Source organism: Sus scrofa, chromosome Y (genome assembly GCF_054392235.1).
Source record: "Sus scrofa isolate SSC_HxYL_T2T_F1_AM1 chromosome Y, Sscrofa_HxYL_maternal_Yorkshire_Landrace_v2.0, whole genome shotgun sequence".
Taxonomy (NCBI): Eukaryota; Metazoa; Chordata; class Mammalia; order Artiodactyla; family Suidae; genus Sus; species Sus scrofa.
This window is the reverse complement of record NC_139402.1, coordinates 21,310,787-21,337,776: the sequence shown is the minus strand read 5'-3', so window position 1 is coordinate 21,337,776 and position 26,990 is coordinate 21,310,787.

Below are 26,990 nucleotides of genomic sequence, written 5' to 3'. Positions count from 1 at the left end.
GGCCTTTCTCCTCTTTCTCTGCTGAGAGAAGAAAGTCCACATAGTAGATCCCTGTGTTCAAGGTGATAGGATTTTCATGGATATCATTGCTCGTCTAAAATGAATGTCCTAATGGATGCCCTTGACCACGATGCAAAGATTCGTGACGTCCAAACCTACATAATAAGGGCAGGCCAGGTGTATGTGATTCCAAATAAAATTAGATGTGTTCCGGATGTTGGGGTCGCCACACATGGCATGCAACCCTTCCTATGGTGGTGGTCAATCTGAGCTTCACAGGCTGGCCTACCGCACAGCCAGGGCCTCGGCCACCCACGATCCGAAATCGGTCAACCTCCTACTCCAAACCTCACGGAACCTTGACACAAGACAAGGGCCATGGGTCAAACGGGATTCCTCAGCGACATAACTTGTGTCCCTTCCTGCTGAGTCCCAAGGGCCGCCTGCTTTGACGTCCTCCACTCTTGTAAGTTTAGAGTGTCGATAGTATGCATGTACGATTGTCTTGTAAGAACAGAAGAAGTTGGGCCGTACAGGGGAACACCGTCTAAGGATGTCTGTCTTGCCACCACACGAATCGATTTCCAGATGGGAAAAATGACACCGAGACGAGCCAGGGCACTGCCTGAACATCAGGTTGGACCATTGACACATTTGGCTCAGGGCTTCCATGCTCCCTGGGCTCTCTGCAGAGGCAAGGTTGTGGTGTGCCCCCTGAGCAAGAAAACCAGGTGCCAGACAGCACGGCTTTCTAGAGGCTGGTGGGCCTCCCACGCCCGCCCTCAGGCCTAACGGCCATCTGCCCTGGTTGCCAGGCACCTGTGTGTTTGGGTGGCCGAGGTCGGTTGGGTCCACTGGGGCCCGTGATCCGAAGCAGAGCTTTGGTGCCTGTGGCGCTGGGAAGGGCCTGCCTTCTGCCACCAAATGGATTTGGCTGCCAGCCCCAAAGCCATCTGTGTCTTCCAATGGTTCCCACTGGTCGCATGGGGACCGTGAGGCTGGGGGCAGTGCCCCTGCCCTGGGATCCTGGAACCGGTGTTTGGTGAGGCAAGAGGGAGAGGACAGAAGGCCTGCCCCGGGAGACAACACACAAAACCAAGTTTTCCATGTGGGGTCCCGCAGAAGAAGGATAATCCCCGCCGCCTAACCACTTGGGGGTTTCGGTGTTATGGACAACACATGCCATCTGGAAGGTCCCAGGTCATCGTTTTTCCATACCTGGGCCACAGGAGGTGCACAAAGGCTCAGCTGAATGTAAACGCCCTAGTACCTATGAGGGCTAGGGGTCAATCCTTGGCATCGCTCAGTAGGCTGAAGTTCCAGAATTGCTGTCACATGTTCCTTGCGTCATGGACACGGCTCTGATGTGGCATTGCACTCTTTCTAGAGTCTGTAGTCATGTTCTCATGCCAGCCTATGGAGGGCTGAGGGTGGTACTGTCCCCATTAGGCAGAGAGGGATACGGAGGCTCAGCCAGGTCGAAATGCATGATGTCTGTCACACATTATGGAACCGTGTGTTGGAGTTTCCCTTGGCACACCGGCCTGATATTTGCAATCATCAGAATATTTCCATGGCCATTCAAGGCCACTGGAGCTGAGGGTTACCCTCAGCCACAGGCCTTCGTCTGCTGGGTGTCCTCTGACCAAGGCCACCTGGCATCCAAGCTCCATCAGGATATACACAAAACTCGACCTGCCAACGCGTCACCAGATGGCCTAAACAGCAACCATGCCTTCCCTTCAGTGCCGGGTCATTCCATTTCAAGGTAACAGTCGTTTGTACTTGAGGCTAACATGTCAAAACCGAAAAGCCATTTGGTCGACATGAGGACCCTTGGTGGGACAGGTAAATAGAGCCTATCTTGGACCACTTCCCAGACCTGCTTACTCTAATCAAACATGTATTACCTTCAACAGGCCAAAATGACACCTCTGGGGAGGAAATGTGACCAAAAACGGGTACCAGACATCCTCATTGGTTTGAGGTAAGGCCTTTGTCTTCAAACTCCGTTTCTTGGACCTTTGACCACTTTGGCAATAGAAATTGCAAGAAGTCAAATCCATTGGCTCTTCGTTCATAAACCCCCTTCGGAAACATCAACCACATAAGTGGCACAGCAAGCCACTCCACACGTCGTTCGCACAACAGGCAACAGGGTGTTCTAAGTTCCAGTGGAAGCCATTGACATGCACATGGTCAGGAATTTCACCGTTACCTTCCTCCTACTTGACACCTCTCTTGCATCACCTACAGCGGCTCACCTTGGGATAATGCTTCGGCACGAGTCCATCCGTCTCTCTGCCCACCTCCTTCAGAAGCCACCGAGAAGATCCAGACCACCCGTGCAGATGGACACTTCCCTGTCCAGGAGCAATGGTGTTCCCTTTTCCTGCTGGAGGATTAGGCCTTTCTTGGGAGCATTATTCCATCGCATGGACCACAATGATTTCAAGAGCTAGAGGGGAGTGGGCCTTTCTCCTCTTTCTCTGCTGAGAGAATAAAGTCCACATAGTAGATCCCTGTGTTCAAGGTGATAGGATTTCCATGGATATCATTCCTCGGCTAAAATGACTGTCCTGATGGATGCCCTTGGCCACGATGCAATGATTCGTGACGTCCAACCCTACATAAAAAGAGCAGGCCAGGTGTATGTGATTCCAAATAAAATTAGATGTGTTCCGGATGTTGGGGTCGACACACATGGCATGCAACCCTTCCTATGGTGGTGGTCAATCTGAGCTTCACAGGCTGGCCTACCGCACAGCCAGGGCCTCGGCCACCCACGATCCGAAATCGGCCAACCACCTACTCCAAACCGCACGGAACCTTGACACAAGACAAGGGCCATGGATCAAACGGGATTCCTCAGCGACATAATTTGTGTCCCTTCCTGCTGAGTCCCAAGGGCCGCCTGCTTTGACGTCCTCCACTCTTGTAAGTTTAGAGTGTCGATAGTATGCATGTACGATTGTCTTGTAAGAACAGAAGAAGTTGGGCCGTACAGGGGAACACCGTCTAAGGATGTCTGTCTTGCCACCACACGAATCGATTTCCAGATGGGAAAAATGACACCGAGACGAGCCAGGGCACTGCCTGAACATCAGGTTGGACCATTGACACATTCGGCTCAGGGCTTCCATGCTCCCTGGGCTCTCTGCAGAGGCAAGGTTGTGGTGTGCCCCCTGAGCAGGAAAACCAGGTACCAGACTGCACGGCCTTCTAGAGGCTGGTGGGCCTCCCACGCCCGCCCTCAGGCCTAACGGCCATCTGCCCTGGTTGCCAGGCACCTGTGTGTTTGGGTGGCCGAGGTCTGTTGGGTCCACTGGGGCCCGTGATCCGAAGCAGAGCTTTGGTGCCTGTGGTGCTGGGCAGGGCCTGCCTTCTGCCACCAAATGGATTTGGCTGCCAGCCCCAAAGCCATCTGTGTCTTCCAATGGTTCCCACTGGTCGCATGGGGACCGTGAGGCTGGGGGCAGTGCCCCTGCCCTGGGATCCTGGAACCGGTGTTTGGTGAGGCAAGAGGGAGAGGACAGAAGGCCTGCCCCGGGAGACAACACACACAACCAAGTGTCTCCATGTGGGGTCCCGCAGAAGAAGGATAATCCCCGCCGCCTAACCACTTGGGGATTTCGGTGTTATGGACAACACATGCCATCTGGAAGGTCCCAGGTCATCGTTTTTCCATACCTGGGCCACAGGAGGTGCACAAAGGCTCAGCTGAATGTAAACGGCCTAGTACCTATGAGGGCTCGGGGTCATTCCTTGGCATCGCTCAGTAGGCTGAAGTTCCAGAATTGCTGTCACATGTTCCTTGCGTCATGGACACGGCTCTGATGTGGCATTGCACTCTTTCTAGAGTCTGTAGTCATGTTCTCATGCCAGCATATGGAGGGCTGAGGGTGGTACTGTCCCCATTGGGCAGAGAGGGATACGGAGGCTCAGCCAGGTCGAAATGCATGATGTCTGTCACACATTATGGAACCGTGTGTTGGAGTTTCCCTTGGCACACCGGCCTGATGTTTGCAATCATCAGAATATTGCCATGGCCATTCAAGGCCACTGGAGCTGAGGGTTACCCTCAGCCACAGGCCTTCGTCTGCTGGGTGTCCTCTGACCAAGGCCACCTGGCATCCAAGCTCCATCAGGATATACACAAAACTCGACCTGCCAACGCGTCACCAGATGGCCTAAACAGCAACCATGCCTTCCCTTCAGTGCCGGGTCATTCCATTTCAAGGTAACAGTCGTTTGTACTTGAGGCTAACATGTCAAAACCGAAAAGCCATTTGGTCGACATGAGGACCCTTGGTGGGACAGGTAAATAGAGCCTATCTTGGACCACTTCCCAGACCTGCTTACTCTAATCAAACATGTATTACCTTTAACAGGCCAAAATGACACCTCTGGGTAGGAAATGTGACCAAAAACGGGTACCAGATGTCCTCATTGGTTTGAGGTAAGGCCTTTGTCTTTAAACTCCGTTTCTTGGACCTTTGACCACTTTGGCAATAGAAATTGCAAGAAGTCAAATCCATTGGCTCTTCGTTCATAAACCCCCTTCGGAAACATCAACCACATAAGTGGCACAGCCAGCCACTCCACACGTCGTTCGCACAACAGGCAACAGGGTGTTCTAAGTTCCAGTGGAAGCCATTGACATGCACATGGTCAGGAATTTCACCGTTACCTTCCTCCTACTTGACACCTCTCTTGCATCACCTACAGCGGCTCACCTTGGGATAATGCTTCGGCACGAGTCCATCCATCTCTCTGCCCACATCCTTCAGAAGCCACCGAGAAGATCCAGACCACCCGTGCAGATGGACACTTCCCTGTCCAGGAGCAATGGTGTTCCCTCTTCCTCCTGGAGGATTAGGCCTTTCTTGGGAGCATTATTCCATCGCACGAACCACAATGATTTCAAGAGCTAGAGGGGAGTGGGCCTTTCTCCTCTTTCTCTGCTGAGAGAAGAAAGTCCACATAGTAGATCCCTGTGTTCAAGGTGATAGGATTTTCATGGATATCATTGCTCGTCTAAAATGAATGTCCTAATGGATGCCCTTGACCACGATGCAAAGATTCGTGACGTCCAAACCTACATAATAAGGGCAGGCCAGGTGTATGTGATTCCAAATAAAATTAGATGTGTTCCGGATGTTGGGGTCGCCACACATGGCATGCAACCCTTCCTATGGTGGTGGTCAATCTGAGCTTCACAGGCTGGCCTACCGCACAGCCAGGGCCTCGGCCACCCACGATCCGAAATCGGTCAACCTCCTACTCCAAACCTCACGGAACCTTGACACAAGACAAGGGCCATGGGTCAAACGGGATTCCTCAGCGACATAACTTGTGTCCCTTCCTGCTGAGTCCCAAGGGCCGCCTGCTTTGACGTCCTCCACTCTTGTAAGTTTAGAGTGTCGATAGTATGCATGTACGATTGTCTTGTAAGAACAGAAGAAGTTGGGCCGTACAGGGGAACACCGTCTAAGGATGTCTGTCTTGCCACCACACGAATCGATTTCCAGATGGGAAAAATGACACCGAGACGAGCCAGGGCACTGCCTGAACATCAGGTTGGACCATTGACACATTTGGCTCAGGGCTTCCATGCTCCCTGGGCTCTCTGCAGAGGCAAGGTTGTGGTGTGCCCCCTGAGCAAGAAAACCAGGTGCCAGACAGCACGGCTTTCTAGAGGCTGGTGGGCCTCCCACGCCCGCCCTCAGGCCTAACGGCCATCTGCCCTGGTTGCCAGGCACCTGTGTGTTTGGGTGGCCGAGGTCGGTTGGGTCCACTGGGGCCCGTGATCCGAAGCAGAGCTTTGGTGCCTGTGGCGCTGGGAAGGGCCTGCCTTCTGCCACCAAATGGATTTGGCTGCCAGCCCCAAAGCCATCTGTGTCTTCCAATGGTTCCCACTGGTCGCATGGGGACCGTGAGGCTGGGGGCAGTGCCCCTGCCCTGGGATCCTGGAACCGGTGTTTGGTGAGGCAAGAGGGAGAGGACAGAAGGCCTGCCCCGGGAGACAACACACAAAACCAAGTTTTCCATGTGGGGTCCCGCAGAAGAAGGATAATCCCCGCCGCCTAACCACTTGGGGGTTTCGGTGTTATGGACAACACATGCCATCTGGAAGGTCCCAGGTCATCGTTTTTCCATACCTGGGCCACAGGAGGTGCACAAAGGCTCAGCTGAATGTAAACGCCCTAGTACCTATGAGGGCTAGGGGTCAATCCTTGGCATCGCTCAGTAGGCTGAAGTTCCAGAATTGCTGTCACATGTTCCTTGCGTCATGGACACGGCTCTGATGTGGCATTGCACTCTTTCTAGAGTCTGTAGTCATGTTCTCATGCCAGCCTATGGAGGGCTGAGGGTGGTACTGTCCCCATTAGGCAGAGAGGGATACGGAGGCTCAGCCAGGTCGAAATGCATGATGTCTGTCACACATTATGGAACCGTGTGTTGGAGTTTCCCTTGGCACACCGGCCTGATATTTGCAATCATCAGAATATTTCCATGGCCATTCAAGGCCACTGGAGCTGAGGGTTACCCTCAGCCACAGGCCTTCGTCTGCTGGGTGTCCTCTGACCAAGGCCACCTGGCATCCAAGCTCCATCAGGATATACACAAAACTCGACCTGCCAACGCGTCACCAGATGGCCTAAACAGCAACCATGCCTTCCCTTCAGTGCCGGGTCATTCCATTTCAAGGTAACAGTCGTTTGTACTTGAGGCTAACATGTCAAAACCGAAAAGCCATTTGGTCGACATGAGGACCCTTGGTGGGACAGGTAAATAGAGCCTATCTTGGACCACTTCCCAGACCTGCTTACTCTAATCAAACATGTATTACCTTCAACAGGCCAAAATGACACCTCTGGGGAGGAAATGTGACCAAAAACGGGTACCAGACATCCTCATTGGTTTGAGGTAAGGCCTTTGTCTTCAAACTCCGTTTCTTGGACCTTTGACCACTTTGGCAATAGAAATTGCAAGAAGTCAAATCCATTGGCTCTTCGTTCATAAACCCCCTTCGGAAACATCAACCACATAAGTGGCACAGCAAGCCACTCCACACGTCGTTCGCACAACAGGCAACAGGGTGTTCTAAGTTCCAGTGGAAGCCATTGACATGCACATGGTCAGGAATTTCACCGTTACCTTCCTCCTACTTGACACCTCTCTTGCATCACCTACAGCGGCTCACCTTGGGATAATGCTTCGGCACGAGTCCATCCGTCTCTCTGCCCACCTCCTTCAGAAGCCACCGAGAAGATCCAGACCACCCGTGCAGATGGACACTTCCCTGTCCAGGAGCAATGGTGTTCCCTTTTCCTGCTGGAGGATTAGGCCTTTCTTGGGAGCATTATTCCATCGCATGGACCACAATGATTTCAAGAGCTAGAGGGGAGTGGGCCTTTCTCCTCTTTCTCTGCTGAGAGAATAAAGTCCACATAGTAGATCCCTGTGTTCAAGGTGATAGGATTTCCATGGATATCATTCCTCGGCTAAAATGACTGTCCTGATGGATGCCCTTGGCCACGATGCAATGATTCGTGACGTCCAACCCTACATAAAAAGAGCAGGCCAGGTGTATGTGATTCCAAATAAAATTAGATGTGTTCCGGATGTTGGGGTCGCCACACATGGCATGCAACCCTTCCTATGGTGGTGGTCAATCTGAGCTTCACAGGCTGGCCTACCGCACAGCCAGGGCCTCGGCCACCCACGATCCGAAATCGGCCAACCACCTACTCCAAACCGCACGGAACCTTGACACAAGACAAGGGCCATGGATCAAACGGGATTCCTCAGCGACATAACTTGTGTCCCTTCCTGCTGAGTCCCAAGGGCCGCCTGCTTTGACGTCCTCCACTCTTGTAAGTTTAGAGTGTCGATAGTATGCATGTACGATTGTCTTGTAAGAACAGAAGAAGTTGGGCCGTACAGGGGAACACCGTCTAAGGATGTCTGTCTTGCCACCACACGAATCGATTTCCAGATGGGAAAAATGACACCGAGACGAGCCAGGGCACTGCCTGAACATCAGGTTGGACCATTGACACATTCGGCTCAGGGCTTCCATGCTCCCTGGGCTCTCTGCAGAGGCAAGGTTGTGGTGTGCCCGCTGAGCAGGAAAACCAGGTACCAGACTGCACGGCCTTCTAGAGGCTGGTGGGCCTCCCACGCCCGCCCTCAGGCCTAACGGCCATCTGCCCTGGTTGCCAGGCACCTGTGTGTTTGGGTGGCCGAGGTCTGTTGGGTCCACTGGGGCCCGTGATCCGAAGCAGAGCTTTGGTGCCTGTGGTGCTGGGCAGGGCCTGCCTTCTGCCACCAAATGGATTTGGCTGCCAGCCCCAAAGCCATCTGTGTCTTCCAATGGTTCCCACTGGTCGCATGGGGACCGTGAGGCTGGGGGCAGTGCCCCTGCCCTGGGATCCTGGAACCGGTGTTTGGTGAGGCAAGAGGGAGAGGACAGAAGGCCTGCCCCGGGAGACAACACACACAACCAAGTGTCTCCATGTGGGGTCCCGCAGAAGAAGGATAATCCCCGCCGCCTAACCACTTGGGGATTTCGGTGTTATGGACAACACATGCCATCTGGAAGGTCCCAGGTCATCGTTTTTCCATACCTGGGCCACAGGAGGTGCACAAAGGCTCAGCTGAATGTAAACGGCCTAGTACCTATGAGGGCTCGGGGTCATTCCTTGGCATCGCTCAGTAGGCTGAAGTTCCAGAATTGCTGTCACATGTTCCTTGCGTCATGGACACGGCTCTGATGTGGCATTGCACTCTTTCTAGAGTCTGTAGTCATGTTCTCATGCCAGCATATGGAGGGCTGAGGGTGGTACTGTCCCCATTGGGCAGAGAGGGATACGGAGGCTCAGCCAGGTCGAAATGCATGATGTCTGTCACACATTATGGAACCGTGTGTTGGAGTTTCCCTTGGCACACCGGCCTGATGTTTGCAATCATCAGAATATTGCCATGGCCATTCAAGGCCACTGGAGCTGAGGGTTACCCTCAGCCACAGGCCTTCGTCTGCTGGGTGTCCTCTGACCAAGGCCACCTGGCATCCAAGCTCCATCAGGATATACACAAAACTCGACCTGCCAACGCGTCACCAGATGGCCTAAACAGCAACCATGCCTTCCCTTCAGTGCCGGGTCATTCCATTTCAAGGTAACAGTCGTTTGTACTTGAGGCTAACATGTCAAAACCGAAAAGCCATTTGGTCGACATGAGGACCCTTGGTGGGACAGGTAAATAGAGCCTATCTTGGACCACTTCCCAGACCTGCTTACTCTAATCAAACATGTATTACCTTCAACAGGCCAAAATGACACCTCTGGGTAGGAAATGTGACCAAAAACGGGTACCAGATGTCCTCATTGGTTTGAGGTAAGGCCTTTGTCTTCAAACTCCGTTTCTTGGACCTTTGACCACTTTGGCAATAGAAATTGCAAGAAGTCAAAGCCATTGGCTCTTCGTTCATAAACCCCCTTCGGAAACATCAACCACATAAGTGGCACAGCAAGCCACTCCACACGTCGTTCGCACAACAGGCAACGGGGTGTTCTAAGTTCTAGTGGAAGCCTTTGACATGCACATGGTCAGGAATTTCACCGTTACCTTCCTCCTACTTGACACCTCTCTTGCATCACCTACAGCGGCTCACCTTGGGATAATGCTTCGGCACGAGTCCATCCGTCTCTCTGCCCACCTCCTTCAGAAGCCACCGAGAAGATCCAGACCACCCGTGCAGATGGACACTTCCCTGTCCAGGAGCAATGGTGTTCCCTCTTCCTGCTGGAGGATTAGGCCTTTCTTGGGAGCATTATTCCATCGCATGGACCACAATGATTTCAAGAGCTAGAGGGGAGTGGGCCTTTCTCCTCTTTCGCTGCTGAAAGAAGAAAGTCCACATAGTAGATCCCTGTGTTCATGGTGATAGGATTTCCATGGATATCATTCCTCGGCTAAAATGACTGTCCTGATGGATGCCCTTGGCCACGATGCAATGATTCGTGACGTCCAATCCTACATAATAAGGGCAGGCCAGGTGTATGTGATTCCAAATAAAATTAGATGTGTTCCGGATGTTGGGGTCGCCACACATGGCATGCAACCCTTCCTATGGTGGTGGTCAATCTGAGCTTCACAGGCTGGCCTACCGCACAGCCAGGGCCTCGGCCACCCACGATCCGAAATCGGCCAACCACCTACTCCAAACCGCACGGAACCTTGACACAAGACAAGGGCCATGGGTCAAACGGGATTCCTCAGCGACATAACTTGTGTCCCTTCCTGCTGAGTCCCAAGGGCCGCCTGCTTTGACGTCCTCCACTCTTGTAAGTTTAGAGTGTCGATAGTATGCATGTACGATTGTCTTGTAAGAACAGAAGAAGTTGGGCCGTACAGGGGAACACCGTCTAAGGATGTCTGTCTTGCCACCACACGAATCGATTTCCAGATGGGAAAAATGACACCGAGACGAGCCAGGGCACTGCCTGAACATCAGGTTGGACCATTGACACATTCGGCTCAGGGCTTCCATGCTCCCTGGGCTCTCTGCAGAGGCAAGGTTGTGGTGTGCCCCCTGAGCAGGAAAACCAGGTACCAGACAGCACGGCCTTCTAGAGGCTGGTGGGCCTCCCACGCCCGCCCTCAGGCCTAACGGCCATCTGCCCTGGTTGCCAGGCACCTGTGTGTTTGGGTGGCCGAGGTCTGTTGGGTCCATTGGGGCCCGTGATCCGAAGCAGAGCTTTGGTGCCTGTGGCGCTGGGAAGGGCCTGCCTTCTGCCACCAAATGGATTTGGCTGCCAGCCCCAAAGCCATCTGTGTCTTCCAATGGTTCCCACTGGTCGCATGGGGACCGTGAGGCTGGGGGCAGTGCCCCTGCCCTGGGATCCTGGAACCGGTGTTTGGTGAGGCAAGAGGGAGAGGACAGAAGGCCTGCCCCGGGAGACAACACACACAACCAAGTGTCTCCATGTGGGGTCCCGCAGAAGAAGGATAATCCCCGCCGCCTAACCACTTGGGGATTTCGGTGTTATGGACAACACATGCCATCTGGAAGGTCCCAGGTCATCGTTTTTCCATACCTGGGCCACAGGAGGTGCACAAAGGCTCAGCTGAATGTAAACGGCCTAGTACCTATGAGGGCTCGGGGTCATTCCTTGGCATCGCTCAGTAGGCTGAAGTTCCAGAATTGCTGTCACATGTTCCTTGGGTCATGGACACGGCTCTGATGTGGCATTGCACTCTTTCTAGAGTCTGTAGTCATGTTCTCATGCCAGCCTATGGAGCGCTGGGTGTGGTACTGTCCCCATTGGGCAGAGAGGGATACGGAGGCTCAGCCAGGTCGAAATGCATGATGTCTGTCACACATTATGGAAGCATGTTTTGGAGTTTCCCTTGGCACACCGGCCTGATGTTTGCAATCATCAGAATATTGCCGTGGCCATTCAAGGCCACTGGAGCTGAGGGTTTTCCTCAGCCACAGGCCTTCGTCTGCTGGGTGTCCTCTGACCAAGGCCACCTGGCATCCAAGCTCCATCAGGATATACACAAAACTCGACCTGCCAACGCGTCACCAGATGGCCTAAACAGCAACCATGCCTTCCCTTCAGTGCCGGGTCATTCCATTTCAAGGTAACAGTCGTTTTTACTTGAGGCTAACATGTCAAAACCGAAAAGCCATTTGGTTCGACATGAGGACCCTTGGTGGGACAGGTAAATAGAGCCTATCTTGGACCACTTCCCAGACCTGCTTACTCTAATCAAACATGTATTACCTTCAACAGGCCAAAATGACACCTCTGGGGAGGAAATGTGACCAAAAACGGGTACCAGATGTCCTCATTGGTTTGAGGTAAGGCCTTTGTCTTCAAACTCCGTTTCTTGGACCTTTGACCACTTTGGCAATAGAAATTGCAAGAAGTTAAATCCATTGGCTCTTAGCTCATAAACCCCCTTCGGAAACATCACCCACATAAGTGGCACAGCAAGCCACTCCACACGTCGTTCGCACTAAAGGCAACGGGGGGTTCTAAGTTCCAGTGGAAGCCATTGACATGCACATGGTCAGGAATTTCACCGTTAACTTCCTCCTACTTGACACCTCTCTTGCATCACCTACAGCGGCTCACCTTGGGATAATGCTTCGGCACGAGTCCATCCGTCTCTCTGCCCACCTCCTTCAGAAGCCACCGAGAAGATCCAGACCACCCGTGCAGATGGACACTTCCCTGTCCAGGAGCGATGGTGTTCCCTCTTCCTGCTGGAGGATTAGGCCTTTCTTGGGAGCATTATTCCATCGCATGGACCACAATGATTTCAAGAGCTAGAGGGGAGTGGGCCTTTCTCCTCTTTCCCTGCTGAGAGAAGAAAGTCCACATAGTAGATCCCTGTGTTCAAGGTGATAGGATTTCCATGGATATCATTCCTCGGCTAAAATGACTGTCCTGATGGATGCCCTTGGCCACGATGCAATGATTCGTGACGTCCAAACCTACATAATAAGAGCAGGCCAGGTGTATGTGATTCCAAATAAAATTAGTTGTGTTCCGGATGTTGGGGTCGCCACACATGGCATGCAACCCTTCCTATGGTGGTGGTCAATCTGAGCTTCACAGGCTGGCCTACCGCACAGCCAGGGCCTCGGCCACCCACGATCCGAAATCGGTCAACCACCTACTCCAAACCTCACGGAACCTTGACACAAGACAAGGGCCATGGATCAAGCGGGATTCCTCAGCGACATAACTTGTGTCCCTTCCTGCTGAGTCCCAAGGGCCGCCTGCTTTGACGTCCTCCACTCTTGTAAGTTTAGAGTGTCGATAGTATGCATGTACGATTTTCTTGTAAGAACAGAAGAAGTTGGGCCGTACAGGGGAACACCGTCTAAGGATGTCTGTCTTGCCACCACACGAATCGATTTCCAGATGGGAAAAATGACACCGAGACGAGCCAGGGCACTGCCTGAACATCAGGTTGGACCATTGACACATTTGGCTCAGGGCTTCCATGCTCCCTGGGCTCTCTGCAGAGGCAAGGTTGTGGTGTGCCCCCTGAGCAGGAAAACCAGGTGCCAGACAGCACGGCCTTCTAGAGGCTGGTGGGCCTCCCACGCCCGCCCTCAGGCCTAACGGCCATCTGCCCTGGTTGCCAGGCACCTGTGTGTTTGGGTGGCCGAGGTCGGTTGGGTCCACTGGGGCCCGTGATCCGAAGCAGAGCTTTGGTGCCTGTGGCGCTGGGAAGGGCCTGCCTTCTGCCACCAAATGGATTTGGCTGCCAGCCCCAAAGCCATCTGTGTCTTCCAATGGTTCCCACTGGTCGCATGGGGACCGTGAGGCTGGGGGCAGTGCCCCTGCCCTGGGATCCTGGAACCGGTGTTTGGTGAGGCAAGAGGGAGAGGACAGAAGGCCTGCCCCGGGAGACAACACACACAACCAAGTGTCTCCATGTGGGGTCCCGCAGAAGAAGGATAATCCCCGCCGCCTAACCACTTGGGGATTTCGGTGTTATGGACAACACATGCCATCTGGAAGGTCCCAGGTCATCGTTTTTCCATACCTGGGCCACAGGAGGTGCACAAAGGCTCAGCTGAATGTAAACGGCCTAGTACCTATGAGGGCTCGGGGTCATTCCTTGGCATCGCTCAGTAGGCTGAAGTTCCAGAATTGCTGTCACATGTTCCTTGGGTCATGGACACGGCTCTGATGTGGCATTGCACTCTTTCTAGAGTCTGTAGTCATGTTCTCATGCCAGCCTATGGAGCGCTGGGTGTGGTACTGTCCCCATTGGGCAGAGAGGGATACGGAGGCTCAGCCAGGTCGAAATGCATGATGTCTGTCACACATTATGGAACCGTGTGTTGGAGTTTCCCTTGGCACACCGGCCTGATGTTTGCAATCATCAGAATATTGCCATGGCCATTCAAGGCCACTGGAGCTGAGGGTTACCCTCAGCCACAGGCCTTCGTCTGCTGGGTGTCCTCTGACCAAGGCCACCTGGCATCCAAGCTCCATCAGGATATACACAAAACTCGACCTGCCAACGCGTCACCAGATGGCCTAAACAGCAACCATGCCTTCCCTTCAGTGCCGGGTCATTCCATTTCAAGGTAACAGTCGTTTTTACTTGAGGCTAACATGTCAAAACCGAAAAGCCATTTGGTTCGACATGAGGACCCTTGGTGGGACAGGTAAATAGAGCCTATCTTGGACCACTTCCCAGACCTGCTTACTCTAATCAAACATGTATTACCTTCAACAGGCCAAAATGACACCTCTGGGGAGGAAATGTGACCAAAAACGGGTACCAGATATCCTCATTTGTGTGAGGTAAGGCCTTTGTCTTCAAACTCCGTTTCTTGGACCTTTGACCACTTTGGCAATAGAAATTGCAAGAAGTCAAAGCCATTGGCTCTTCGTTCATAAACCCCCTTTGGAAACATCAACCACATAAGTGGCACAGCAAGCCACTCCACACGTCGTTCGCACAACAGGCAACGGGGTGTTCTAAGTTCCAGTGGAAGCCATTGACATGCACATGGTCAGGAATTTCACCGTTACCTTCCTCCTACTTGACACCTCACTTGCATCACCTACAGCGGCTCACCTTGGGATCATGCTTTGGCACGAGTCCATCCGTCTCTCTGCCCACCTCCTTCAGAAGCCACCGAGAAGATCCAGACCACCCGTGCAGATGGACACTTCCCTGTCCAGGAGCAATGGTGTTCCCTCTTCCTCCTGGAGGATTAGGCCTTTCTTGGGAGCATTATTCCATCGCACGAACCACAATGATTTCAAGAGCTAGAGGGGCGTGGGCCATTCTCCTCTTTCTCTGCTGAGAGAAGAAAGTCCACATAGTAGATCCCTGTGTTCAAGGTGATAGGATTTTCATGGATATCATTCCTCGTCTAAAATGAATGTCCTAATGGATGCCCTTGGCCACGATGCAATGATTCGTGACGTCCAAACCTACATAATAAGGGCAGGCCAGGTGTATGTGACTCCAAATTAAATTAGATGTGTTCCGGATGTTGGGGTCGCCACACATGGCATGCAACCCTTCCTATGGTGGTGGTCAATCTGAGCTTCACAGGCTGGCCTACCGCACAGCCAGGGCCTCGGCCACCCACGATCCGAAATCGGTCAACCACCTACTCCAAACCGCACGGAACCTTGACACAAGACAAGGGCCATGGATCAAGCGGGATTCCTCAGCGACATAACTTGTGTCCCTTCCTGCTGAGTCCCAAGGGCCGCCTGCTTTGACGTCCTCCACTCTTGTAAGTTTAGAGTGTCGATAGTATGCATGTACGATTTTCTTGTAAGAACAGAAGAAGTTGGGCCGTACAGGGGAACACCGTCTAAGGATGTCTGTCTTGCCACCACACGAATCGATTTCCAGATGGGAAAAATGACACCGAGACGAGCCAGGGCACTGCCTGAACATCAGGTTGGACCATTGACACATTTGGCTCAGGGCTTCCATGCTCCCTGGGCTCTCTGCAGAGGCAAGGTTGTGGTGTGCCCCCTGAGCAGGAAAACCAGGTGCCAGACAGCACGGCCTTCTAGAGGCTGGTGGGCCTCCCACGCCCGCCCTCAGGCCTAACGGCCATCTGCCCTGGTTGCCAGGCACCTGTGTGTTTGGGTGGCCGAGGTCGGTTGGGTCCACTGGGGCCCGTGATCCGAAGCAGAGCTTTGGTGCCTGTGGCGCTGGGAAGGGCCTGCCTTCTGCCACCAAATGGATTTGGCTGCCAGCCCCAAAGCCATCTGTGTCTTCCAATGGTTCCCACTGGTCGCATGGGGACCGTGAGGCTGGGGGCAGTGCCCCTGCCCTGGGATCCTGGAACCGGTGTTTGGTGAGGCAAGAGGGAGAGGACAGAAGGCCTGCCCCGGGAGACAACACACACAACCAAGTGTCTCCATGTGGGGTCCCGCAGAAGAAGGATAATCCCCGCCGCCTAACCACTTGGGGATTTCGGTGTTATGGACAACACATGCCATCTGGAAGGTCCCAGGTCATCGTTTTTCCATACCTGGGCCACAGGAGGTGCACAAAGGCTCAGCTGAATGTAAACGGCCTAGTACCTATGAGGGCTCGGGGTCATTCCTTGGCATCGCTCAGTAGGCTGAAGTTCCAGAATTGCTGTCACATGTTCCTTGGGTCATGGACACGGCTCTGATGTGGCATTGCACTCTTTCTAGAGTCTGTAGTCATGTTCTCATGCCAGCCTATGGAGGGCTGAGGGTGGTACTGTCCCCATTGGGCAGAGAGGGATACGGAGGCTCAGCCAGGTCGAAATGCATGATGTCTGTCACACATTATGGAACCGTGTGTTGGAGTTTCCCTTGGCACACCGGCCTGATGTTTGCAATCATCAGAATATTGCCATGGCCATTCAAGGCCACTGGAGCTGAGGGTTACCCTCAGCCACAGGCCTTCGTCTGCTGGGTGTCCTCTGACCAAGGCCACCTGGCATCCAAGCTCCATCAGGATATACACAAAACTCGACCTGCCAACGCGTCACCAGATGGCCTAAACAGCAACCATGCCTTCCCTTCAGTGCCGGGTCATTCCATTTCAAGGTAACAGTCGTTTGTACTTGAGGCTAACATGTCAAAACCGAAAAGCCATTTGGTCGACATGAGGACCCTTGGTGGGACAGGTAAATAGAGCCTATCTTGGACCACTTCCCAGACCTGCTTACTCTAATCAAACATGTATTACCTTTAACAGGCCAAAATGACACCTCTGGGTAGGAAATGTGACCAAAAACGGGTACCAGATGTCCTCATTGGTTTGAGGTAAGGCCTTTGTCTTTAAACTCCGTTTCTTGGACCTTTGACCACTTTGGCAATAGAAATTGCAAGAAGTCAAAGCCATTGGCTCTTCGTTCATAAACCCCCTTCGGAAACATCAACCACATAAGTGGCACAGCAAGCCACTCCACACGTCGTTCGCACAACAGGCAACAGGGTGTTCTAAGTTCCAGTGGAAGCCATTGACATGCACATGGTCAGGAATTTCACCGTTACCTTCCTCCTACTTGACACCTCTCTTGCATCACCTACAGCGGCTCACCTTGGGATAATGCTTCGGCACGAGTCCATCCATCTCTCTGCCCACATCCTTCAGAAGCCACCGAGAAGATCCAGACCACCCGTGCAGATGGACACTTCCCTGTCCAGGAGCAATGGTGTTCCCTCTTCCTCCTGGAGGATTAGGCCTTTCTTGGGAGCATTATTCCATCGCACGAACCACAATGATTTCAAGAGCTAGAGGGGAGTGGGCCTTTCTCCTCTTTCTCTGCTGAGAGAAGAAAGTCCACATAGTAGATCCCTGTGTTCAAGGTGATAGGATTTTCATGGATATCATTGCTCGTCTAAAATGAATGTCCTAATGGATGCCCTTGACCACGATGCAAAGATTCGTGACGTCCAAACCTACATAATAAGGGCAGGCCAGGTGTATGTGATTCCAAATAAAATTAGATGTGTTCCGGATGTTGGGGTCGCCACACATGGCATGCAACCCTTCCTATGGTGGTGGTCAATCTGAGCTTCACAGGCTGGCCTACCGCACAGCCAGGGCCTCGGCCACCCACGATCCGAAATCGGTCAACCTCCTACTCCAAACCTCACGGAACCTTGACACAAGACAAGGGCCATGGGTCAAACGGGATTCCTCAGCGACATAACTTGTGTCCCTTCCTGCTGAGTCCCAAGGGCCGCCTGCTTTGACGTCCTCCACTCTTGTAAGTTTAGAGTGTCGATAGTATGCATGTACGATTGTCTTGTAAGAACAGAAGAAGTTGGGCCGTACAGGGGAACACCGTCTAAGGATGTCTGTCTTGCCACCACACGAATCGATTTCCAGATGGGAAAAATGACACCGAGACGAGCCAGGGCACTGCCTGAACATCAGGTTGGACCATTGACACATTCGGCTCAGGGCTTCCATGCTCCCTGGGCTCTCTGCAGAGGCAAGGTTGTGGTGTGCCCCCTGAGCAGGAAAACCAGGTACCAGACTGCACGGCCTTCTAGAGGCTGGTGGGCCTCCCACGCCCGCCCTCAGGCCTAACGGCCATCTGCCCTGGTTGCCAGGCACCTGTGTGTTTGGGTGGCCGAGGTCTGTTGGGTCCACTGGGGCCCGTGATCCGAAGCAGAGCTTTGGTGCCTGTGGTGCTGGGCAGGGCCTGCCTTCTGCCACCAAATGGATTTGGCTGCCAGCCCCAAAGCCATCTGTGTCTTCCAATGGTTCCCACTGGTCGCATGGGGACCGTGAGGCTGGGGGCAGTGCCCCTGCCCTGGGATCCTGGAACCGGTGTTTGGTGAGGCAAGAGGGAGAGGACAGAAGGCCTGCCCCGGGAGACAACACACACAACCAAGTGTCTCCATGTGGGGTCCCGCAGAAGAAGGATAATCCCCGCCGCCTAACCACTTGGGGATTTCGGTGTTATGGACAACACATGCCATCTGGAAGGTCCCAGGTCATCGTTTTTCCATACCTGGGCCACAGGAGGTGCACAAAGGCTCAGCTGAATGTAAACGGCCTAGTACCTATGAGGGCTCGGGGTCATTCCTTGGCATCGCTCAGTAGGCTGAAGTTCCAGAATTGCTGTCACATGTTCCTTGCGTCATGGACACGGCTCTGATGTGGCATTGCACTCTTTCTAGAGTCTGTAGTCATGTTCTCATGCCAGCATATGGAGGGCTGAGGGTGGTACTGTCCCCATTGGGCAGAGAGGGATACGGAGGCTCAGCCAGGTCGAAATGCATGATGTCTGTCACACATTATGGAACCGTGTGTTGGAGTTTCCCTTGGCACACCGGCCTGATGTTTGCAATCATCAGAATATTGCCATGGCCATTCAAGGCCACTGGAGCTGAGGGTTACCCTCAGCCACAGGCCTTCGTCTGCTGGGTGTCCTCTGACCAAGGCCACCTGGCATCCAAGCTCCATCAGGATATACACAAAACTCGACCTGCCAACGCGTCACCAGATGGCCTAAACAGCAACCATGCCTTCCCTTCAGTGCCGGGTCATTCCATTTCAAGGTAACAGTCGTTTGTACTTGAGGCTAACATGTCAAAACCGAAAAGCCATTTGGTCGACATGAGGACCCTTGGTGGGACAGGTAAATAGAGCCTATCTTGGACCACTTCCCAGACCTGCTTACTCTAATCAAACATGTATTACCTTCAACAGGCCAAAATGACACCTCTGGGTAGGAAATGTGACCAAAAACGGGTACCAGATGTCCTCATTGGTTTGAGGTAAGGCCTTTGTCTTCAAACTCCGTTTCTTGGACCTTTGACCACTTTGGCAATAGAAATTGCAAGAAGTCAAAGCCATTGGCTCTTCGTTCATAAACCCCCTTCGGAAACATCAACCACATAAGTGGCACAGCAAGCCACTCCACACGTCGTTCGCACAACAGGCAACGGGGTGTTCTAAGTTCTAGTGGAAGCCTTTGACATGCACATGGTCAGGAATTTCACCGTTACCTTCCTCCTACTTGACACCTCTCTTGCATCACCTACAGCGGCTCACCTTGGGATAATGCTTCGGCACGAGTCCATCCGTCTCTCTGCCCACCTCCTTCAGAAGCCACCGAGAAGATCCAGACCACCCGTGCAGATGGACACTTCCCTGTCCAGGAGCAATGGTGTTCCCTCTTCCTGCTGGAGGATTAGGCCTTTCTTGGGAGCATTATTCCATCGCATGGACCACAATGATTTCAAGAGCTAGAGGGGAGTGGGCCTTTCTCCTCTTTCGCTGCTGAAAGAAGAAAGTCCACATAGTAGATCCCTGTGTTCATGGTGATAGGATTTCCATGGATATCATTCCTCGGCTAAAATGACTGTCCTGATGGATGCCCTTGGCCACGATGCAATGATTCGTGACGTCCAACCCTACATAATAAGGGCAGGCCAGGTGTATGTGATTCCAAATAAAATTAGATGTGTTCCTGATGTTGGGGTCGCCACACATGGCATGCAACCCTTCCTATGGTGGTGGTCAATCTGAGCTTCACAGGCTGGCCTACCGCACAGCCAGGGCCTCGGCCACCCACGATCCGAAATCGGCCAACCACCTACTCCAAACCGCACGGAACCTTGACACAAGACAATGGCCATGGGTCAAACGGGATTCCTCAGCGACATAACTTGTGTCCCTTCCTGCTGAGTCCCAAGGGCCGCCTGCTTTGACGTCCTCCACTCTTGTAAGTTTAGAGTGTCGATAGTATGCATGTACGATTGTCTTGTAAGAACAGAAGAAGTTGGGCCGTACAGGGGAACACCGTCTAAGGATGTCTGTCTTGCCACCACACGAATCGATTTCCAGATGGGAAAAATGACACCGAGACGAGCCAGGGCACTGCCTGAACATCAGGTTGGACCATTGACACATTCGGCTCAGGGCTTCCATGCTCCCTGGGCTCTCTGCAGAGGCAAGGTTGTGGTGTGCCCCCTGAGCAGGAAAACCAGGTACCAGACAGCACGGCCTTCTAGAGGCTGGTGGGCCTCCCACGCCCGCCCTCAGGCCTAACGGCCATCTGCCCTGGTTGCCAGGCACCTGTGTGTTTGGGTGGCCGAGGTCTGTTGGGTCCATTGGGGCCCGTGATCCGAAGCAGAGCTTTGGTGCCTGTGGCGCTGGGAAGGGCCTGCCTTCTGCCACCAAATGGATTTGGCTGCCAGCCCCAAAGCCATCTGTGTCTTCCAATGGTTCCCACTGGTCGCATGGGGACCGTGAGGCTGGGGGCAGTGCCCCTGCCCTGGGATCCTGGAACCGGTGTTTGGTGAGGCAAGAGGGAGAGGACAGAAGGCCTGCCCCGGGAGACAACACACACAACCAAGTGTCTCCATGTGGGGTCCCGCAGAAGAAGGATAATCCCCGCCGCCTAACCACTTGGGGATTTCGGTGTTATGGACAACACATGCCATCTGGAAGGTCCCAGGTCATCGTTTTTCCATACCTGGGCCACAGGAGGTGCACAAAGGCTCAGCTGAATGTAAACGGCCTAGTACCTATGAGGGCTCGGGGTCATTCCTTGGCATCGCTCAGTAGGCTGAAGTTCCAGAATTGCTGTCACATGTTCCTTGGGTCATGGACACGGCTCTGATGTGGCATTGCACTCTTTCTAGAGTCTGTAGTCATGTTCTCATGCCAGCCTATGGAGCGCTGGGTGTGGTACTGTCCCCATTGGGCAGAGAGTGATACGGAGGCTCAGCCAGGTCGAAATGCATGATGTCTGTCACACATTATGGAAGCATGTTTTGGAGTTTCCCTTGGCACACCGGCCTGATGTTTGCAATCATCAGAATATTGCCGTGGCCATTCAAGGCCACTGGAGCTGAGGGTTTTCCTCAGCCACAGGCCTTCGTCTGCTGGGTGTCCTCTGACCAAGGCCACCTGGCATCCAAGCTCCATCAGGATATACACAAAACTCGACCTGCCAACGCGTCACCAGATGGCCTAAACAGCAACCATGCCTTCCCTTCAGTGCCGGGTCATTCCATTTCAAGGTAACAGTCGTTTTTACTTGAGGCTAACATGTCAAAACCGAAAAGCCATTTGGTTCGACATGAGGACCCTTGGTGGGACAGGTAAATAGAGCCTATCTTGGACCACTTCCCAGACCTGCTTACTCTAATCAAACATGTATTACCTTCAACAGGCCAAAATGACACCTCTGGGGAGGAAATGTGACCAAAAACGGGTACCAGATGTCCTCATTGGTTTGAGGTAAGGCCTTTGTCTTCAAACTCCGTTTCTTGGACCTTTGACCACTTTGGCAATAGAAATTGCAAGAAGTTAAATCCATTGGCTCTTAGCTCATAAACCCCCTTCGGAAACATCACCCACATAAGTGGCACAGCAAGCCACTCCACACGTCGTTCGCACTAAAGGCAACGGGGGGTTCTAAGTTCCAGTGGAAGCCATTGACATGCACATGGTCAGGAATTTCACCGTTAACTTCCTCCTACTTGACACCTCTCTTGCATCACCTACAGCGGCTCACCTTGGGATAATGCTTCGGCACGAGTCCATCCGTCTCTCTGCCCACCTCCTTCAGAAGCCACCGAGAAGATCCAGACCACCCGTGCAGATGGACACTTCCCTGTCCAGGAGCAATGGTGTTCCCTCTTCCTGCTGGAGGATTAGGCCTTTCTTGGGAGCATTATTCCATCGCATGGACCACAATGATTTCAAGAGCTAGAGGGGAGTGGGCCTTTCTCCTCTTTCGCTGCTGAAAGAAGAAAGTCCACATAGTAGATCCCTGTGTTCATGGTGATAGGATTTCCATGGATATCATTCCTCGGCTAAAATGACTGTCCTGATGGATGCCCTTGGCCACGATGCAATGATTCGTGACGTCCAATCCTACATAATAAGGGCAGGCCAGGTGTATGTGATTCCAAATAAAATTAGATGTGTTCCGGATGTTGGGGTCGCCACACATGGCATGCAACCCTTCCTATGGTGGTGGTCAATCTGAGCTTCACAGGCTGGCCTACCGCACAGCCAGGGCCTCGGCCACCCACGATCCGAAATCGGCCAACCACCTACTCCAAACCGCACGGAACCTTGACACAAGACAAGGGCCATGGGTCAAACGGGATTCCTCAGCGACATAACTTGTGTCCCTTCCTGCTGAGTCCCAAGGGCCGCCTGCTTTGACGTCCTCCACTCTTGTAAGTTTAGAGTGTCGATAGTATGCATGTACGATTGTCTTGTAAGAACAGAAGAAGTTGGGCCGTACAGGGGAACACCGTCTAAGGATGTCTGTCTTGCCACCACACGAATCGATTTCCAGATGGGAAAAATGACACCGAGACGAGCCAGGGCACTGCCTGAACATCAGGTTGGACCATTGACACATTCGGCTCAGGGCTTCCATGCTCCCTGGGCTCTCTGCAGAGGCAAGGTTGTGGTGTGCCCCCTGAGCAGGAAAACCAGGTACCAGACAGCACGGCCTTCTAGAGGCTGGTGGGCCTCCCACGCCCGCCCTCAGGCCTAACGGCCATCTGCCCTGGTTGCCAGGCACCTGTGTGTTTGGGTGGCCGAGGTCTGTTGGGTCCATTGGGGCCCGTGATCCGAAGCAGAGCTTTGGTGCCTGTGGCGCTGGGAAGGGCCTGCCTTCTGCCACCAAATGGATTTGGCTGCCAGCCCCAAAGCCATCTGTGTCTTCCAATGGTTCCCACTGGTCGCATGGGGACCGTGAGGCTGGGGGCAGTGCCCCTGCCCTGGGATCCTGGAACCGGTGTTTGGTGAGGCAAGAGGGAGAGGACAGAAGGCCTGCCCCGGGAGACAACACACACAACCAAGTGTCTCCATGTGGGGTCCCGCAGAAGAAGGATAATCCCCGCCGCCTAACCACTTGGGGATTTCGGTGTTATGGACAACACATGCCATCTGGAAGGTCCCAGGTCATCGTTTTTCCATACCTGGGCCACAGGAGGTGCACAAAGGCTCAGCTGAATGTAAACGGCCTAGTACCTATGAGGGCTCGGGGTCATTCCTTGGCATCGCTCAGTAGGCTGAAGTTCCAGAATTGCTGTCACATGTTCCTTGGGTCATGGACACGGCTCTGATGTGGCATTGCACTCTTTCTAGAGTCTGTAGTCATGTTCTCATGCCAGCCTATGGAGCGCTGGGTGTGGTACTGTCCCCATTGGGCAGAGAGTGATACGGAGGCTCAGCCAGGTCGAAATGCATGATGTCTGTCACACATTATGGAAGCATGTTTTGGAGTTTCCCTTGGCACACCGGCCTGATGTTTGCAATCATCAGAATATTGCCGTGGCCATTCAAGGCCACTGGAGCTGAGGGTTTTCCTCAGCCACAGGCCTTCGTCTGCTGGGTGTCCTCTGACCAAGGCCACCTGGCATCCAAGCTCCATCAGGATATACACAAAACTCGACCTGCCAACGCGTCACCAGATGGCCTAAACAGCAACCATGCCTTCCCTTCAGTGCCGGGTCATTCCATTTCAAGGTAACAGTCGTTTTTACTTGAGGCTAACATGTCAAAACCGAAAAGCCATTTGGTTCGACATGAGGACCCTTGGTGGGACAGGTAAATAGAGCCTATCTTGGACCACTTCCCAGACCTGCTTACTCTAATCAAACATGTATTACCTTCAACAGGCCAAAATGACACCTCTGGGGAGGAAATGTGACCAAAAACGGGTACCAGATGTCCTCATTGGTTTGAGGTAAGGCCTTTGTCTTCAAACTCCGTTTCTTGGACCTTTGACCACTTTGGCAATAGAAATTGCAAGAAGTTAAATCCATTGGCTCTTAGCTCATAAACCCCCTTCGGAAACATCACCCACATAAGTGGCACAGCAAGCCACTCCACACGTCGTTCGCACTAAAGGCAACGGGGGGTTCTAAGTTCCAGTGGAAGCCATTGACATGCACATGGTCAGGAATTTCACCGTTAACTTCCTCCTACTTGACACCTCTCTTGCATCACCTACAGCGGCTCACCTTGGGATAATGCTTCGGCACGAGTCCATCCGTCTCTCTGCCCACCTCCTTCAGAAGCCACCGAGAAGATCCAGACCACCCGTGCAGATGGACACTTCCCTGTCCAGGAGCGATGGTGTTCCCTCTTCCTGCTGGAGGATTAGGCCTTTCTTGGGAGCATTATTCCATCGCATGGACCACAATGATTTCAAGAGCTAGAGGGGAGTGGGCCTTTCTCCTCTTTCTCTGCTGAGAGAAGAAAGTCCACATAGTAGATCCCTGTGTTCAAGGTGATAGGATTTCCATGGATATCATTCCTCGGCTAAAATGACTGTCCTGATGGATGCCCTTGGCCACGATGCAATGATTCGTGACGTCCAAACCTACATAATAAGAGCAGGCCAGGTGTATGTGATTCCAAATAAAATTAGTTGTGTTCCGGATGTTGGGGTCGCCACACATGGCATGCAACCCTTCCTATGGTGGTGGTCAATCTGAGCTTCACAGGCTGGCCTACCGCACAGCCAGGGCCTCGGCCACCCACGATCCGAAATCGGTCAACCACCTACTCCAAACCGCACGGAACCTTGACACAAGACAAGGGCCATGGATCAAGCGGGATTCCTCAGCGACATAACTTGTGTCCCTTCCTGCTGAGTCCCAAGGGCCGCCTGCTTTGACGTCCTCCACTCCTGTAATTTTAGAGTGTCGATAGTATGCATGTACGATTGTCTTGTAAGAACAGAAGAAGTTGGGCCGTACAGGGGAACACCGTCTAAGGATGTCTGTCTTGCCACCACACGAATCGATTTCCAGATGGGAAAAATGACACCGAGACGAGCCAGGGCACTGCCTGAACATCAGGTTGGACCATTGACACATTTGGCTCAGGGCTTCCATGCTCCCTGGGCTCTCTGCAGAGGCAAGGTTGTGGTGTGCCCCCTGAGCAGGAAAACCAGGTGCCAGACAGCACGGCCTTCTAGAGGCTGGTGGGCCTCCCACGCCCGCCCTCAGGCCTAACGGCCATCTGCCCTGGTTGCCAGGCACCTGTGTGTTTGGGTGGCCGAGGTCGGTTGGGTCCACTGGGGCCCGTGATCCGAAGCAGAGCTTTGGTGCCTGTGGCGCTGGGAAGGGCCTGCCTTCTGCCACCAAATGGATTTGGCTGCCAGCCCCAAAGCCATCTGTGTCTTCCAATGGTTCCCACTGGTCGCATGGGGACCGTGAGGCTGGGGGCAGTGCCCCTGCCCTGGGATCCTGGAACCGGTGTTTGGTGAGGCAAGAGGGAGAGGACAGAAGGCCTGCCCCGGGAGACAACACACACAACCAAGTGTCTCCATGTGGGGTCCCGCAGAAGAAGGATAATCCCCGCCGCCTAACCACTTGGGGATTTCGGTGTTATGGACAACACATGCCATCTGGAAGGTCCCAGGTCATCGTTTTTCCATACCTGGGCCACAGGAGGTGCACAAAGGCTCAGCTGAATGTAAACGGCCTAGTACCTATGAGGGCTCGGGGTCATTCCTTGGCATCGCTCAGTAGGCTGAAGTTCCAGAATTGCTGTCACATGTTCCTTGGGTCATGGACACGGCTCTGATGTGGCATTGCACTCTTTCTAGAGTCTGTAGTCATGTTCTCATGCCAGCCTATGGAGCGCTGGGTGTGGTACTGTCCCCATTGGGCAGAGAGGGATACGGAGGCTCAGCCAGGTCGAAATGCATGATGTCTGTCACACATTATGGAACCGTGTGTTGGAGTTTCCCTTGGCACACCGGCCTGATGTTTGCAATCATCAGAATATTGCCATGGCCATTCAAGGCCACTGGAGCTGAGGGTTACCCTCAGCCACAGGCCTTCGTCTGCTGGGTGTCCTCTGACCAAGGCCACCTGGCATCCAAGCTCCATCAGGATATACACAAAACTCGACCTGCCAACGCGTCACCAGATGGCCTAAACAGCAACCATGCCTTCCCTTCAGTGCCGGGTCATTCCATTTCAAGGTAACAGTCGTTTTTACTTGAGGCTAACATGTCAAAACCGAAAAGCCATTTGGTTCGACATGAGGACCCTTGGTGGGACAGGTAAATAGAGCCTATCTTGGACCACTTCCCAGACCTGCTTACTCTAATCAAACATGTATTACCTTCAACAGGCCAAAATGACACCTCTGGGGAGGAAATGTGACCAAAAACGGGTACCAGATATCCTCATTTGTGTGAGGTAAGGCCTTTGTCTTCAAACTCCGTTTCTTGGACCTTTGACCACTTTGGCAATAGAAATTGCAAGAAGTCAAAGCCATTGGCTCTTCGTTCATAAACCCCCTTTGGAAACATCAACCACATAAGTGGCACAGCAAGCCACTCCACACGTCGTTCGCACAACAGGCAACGGGGTGTTCTAAGTTCCAGTGGAAGCCATTGACATGCACATGGTCAGGAATTTCACCGTTACCTTCCTCCTACTTGACACCTCACTTGCATCACCTACAGCGGCTCACCT